The sequence below is a fragment of the Pelecanus crispus genome, chromosome 2 (assembly GCF_030463565.1).
Source record: "Pelecanus crispus isolate bPelCri1 chromosome 2, bPelCri1.pri, whole genome shotgun sequence".
NCBI classification, from domain to species: Eukaryota; Metazoa; Chordata; class Aves; order Pelecaniformes; family Pelecanidae; genus Pelecanus; species Pelecanus crispus.
Window position 1 is genome coordinate 135,089,509 of NC_134644.1, and position 2,997 is coordinate 135,092,505.

Here is a 2,997-nt window from a genome sequence, read left to right on the forward strand (position 1 = left end):
TTGTTTGTTTGTTTTTTTACTTAAATTGGCTGCCAGTTTGTTTTCAACTGCTTGACTGGTTTGCAGCTTAGTTCTCATGAGATGCTTCACTGGGTCTTGTGAGTGTGGTGCTTCATCAGAAAATGTGTAAAACTGTATTTAATTTCTTCAAGTTAATGTAACTTAATTGCTATTAACTTGAGCTGTATTCCATTCAATTTCATATTTTATGATAATGCTTGGTCTTTCAGTTGTATTGATCATCTTTAATTTCAAGAATACTACATGCAGAACAGTTCAGAGAAGTTTTTAGTTCCTGAAATTTATGCTTATTTTAAATGTTAATAAATAACTATCGTATCTGCTCCTTGGGTTGCTAGTGAGTGTTGATGATTTTTTGGAAAACTGAAAGTCAAAGGTGGAGACAGGAATACTTGTCCTGGGAAGTAGATGAAATGCTGGAACACCAAAGAGAACCAACAGCTGTACAAGACAAAGGATGTTAAACAGCCAAGAGAGTGTTGTGAGGTTGATTCTTTACTCACACTTCAATGTGGGTTTTCAGATGCTGGAAGAATTTTTTGAGCACAGAATTAAAATTAAGTATGTTCACATAGTCCAGTTGAACTCCTAATTTGGTCTGCCGGGGGTGGGGGTGGGGTGGGGTGTGTGTGGTTTGGTGGTGGGTTTTTTGCGTGTGTTTTTTGTTGTTTTTTTTAATTTATCTCATATCTCTCTCCTCTTCTACTTTTCTTTTAACATTATGATTTTGCTCTTGGCCTTACATCAGTTTACAGTCTTAGAGTTAACTTGCATTCCAGTATAAGGTTCCCTATTTCACATTTTCTTTAAATCAGCCATATGTTTACCAAGGCTTTGAAGGTTAGCTGTGTTTAGTGCATAGGCTATTCCCCTGCCCTAGGTGTTCATAGCTGATTTCATGGTCAGTGATTTTTCTAGTCTTGCTTATTTTAAGTTGCTTATCTGAAGAAGTTACTCAGTTACTAGTTTATTTCTGTGAATAATTGTTAGTCTTTGGAGCAGGCTACACTGGTAAGTTGCATCATTTTTTATCCTCATACTGATTAAATGACAAGATAATGAAATACGATTAAGTAAGTTCTATATTAGATGAAAAAAAACCTGAAGGTTTCCCACACAAGCTGTATTTTGAACACTTTCACTGCTTAACTCTCTTGCAAGTTCTAGTTAGCTTTCTCTGTGCCAATTCTGTCTTAACGGTGTTCAAGACTTCTTAGGTAGACTGAAAAAGTCTCTGTTTAAACACAGCTTTTCTGCAGCATTGCACCATGATGGAGTTTCCCACTTAGTGTCTTTCTTTAGATCTAAGTAAGATTGCGACTGTTGAGAAACTTGAATATCGTTCAGTGAGCCTACCTGCTTTCTCTGCAACAGAAAATTCACTTGAAAGGACACTTTGACTTTCCACCTTCTTTTTCTTTTGGTGTTTTCCTCCCATTCCTTGCAATTCAATTAACCATACCTATGGCATGTAAAAGAACAATGAGCTGTTGGTTTATTTGGTTGGAACAAGTGGGAGGGATAATGGGAAGTCTTTCAAGATAATGAGAAACAGATGGAACTGTGTGATATTTCCACCTGCAGGGAGCAAACACACCAACAAAGCCTAAGGTAAAAGGAAATTGAGGAAACACTGTCCAGATGTACTCTGTTTCGCTATGCATTTGTATGTTGGTTCAGTAGGGAGCTAAGTGTGTGTTGGGAGGGGGGGCTTTTTTTAATAATTGAAGGAGTTTACTGATCTTAAACCTGCGGTTCTAATGATTACAAAGAATAAAAAGCTGTTTTTCAGTTGGGAGAAATTCAGTTTCAAAAAAAATTTTTTTTTTTTTAAAGTTGGAAGGTACTTCTCAATCCTTCAGTCCTTCCCTCCTCCTCCATCCTTAAATCCCCCAGAACGATCTACAAGCAGTGCAGGAAAAAGTTTGTGTAATGCAGATATTTGAACAAATGAGTTTTGAAGTTTGGGAGCTCAGAGGCCATCTGCCAACCCATTGAAGGAATGTGGAAAGGGAACTGTCAGTCTGAGGCGCTGCTGCCTCGGTGACCCTGGAAAATAATGCAGCTGACTTTGCTCAAAGTGAGCGTGTGAAAAGAGACTTGAAACAGAGCTGACGCCTATATTGGATCTCAGATCAAATGAGCTGCTGTTTTTTATAATTATGCTCCTCAGAAGTTGAGGTACCACTGAGGCAGAGACTTATCAGAGACTCCAAATGAGACCATCCCTGCTGCAGAGTATTTGTCTTTCAAATGATGCATGAGAAACAAGGGAGAAAAATACCCTATGCGTACAGATTGGGAATTAATGATTTAATGAAGCACAGGGATAATAGTGTGATGAGGTGTACAGAACAGTGTAGCTACTTACTGTGCTGTACTTTTAAGTCATTCAGTGTGGTAAGATTTATTTAAATAAGCTAGCTGATTTTTCTTAAATGCTGGTGTCAAAATACTGGTGGAGAAAGAGAAATTGTTATTCACTTGGCAGTCAAAAGGTAATCTTGATTGTGATATTTCATATGTTTATTTCTGCAAACATCAGTGTCCGCAAATTTCTCCTGTTGGTATTTTTAGAGAAATGGATCAACTAGAATGCAAAAATGTAATGCAGTAGTTCTTACATTTATACCTAGCCAACCGCCAGTAGGCATGAACTCATCTATATTTAATTGATAATGTAATAATCATATTACAGTAAATCACACGTTCTACAGGAGAGTTGAAGGACACGCAAAGGGTGAGAGACTTGTGCTAGACTCTTCACAAATGGATGTCATAGAATCATAGACTATCATAGATGTCCCTGGACTTGAAAGCTTGTAATTAAGACAGACTGAGGAAGTGGGGATGGTTGAGGGAAGAAGGTGCTGGCAGCAAATATATTACCCTATTTTTTAATTTTCTTTAAATATGTTTTTTTGTGGAGTGGGAAAAGGGTTAACTTAGAAATCAGTTGTGGTGGGATACATGGAA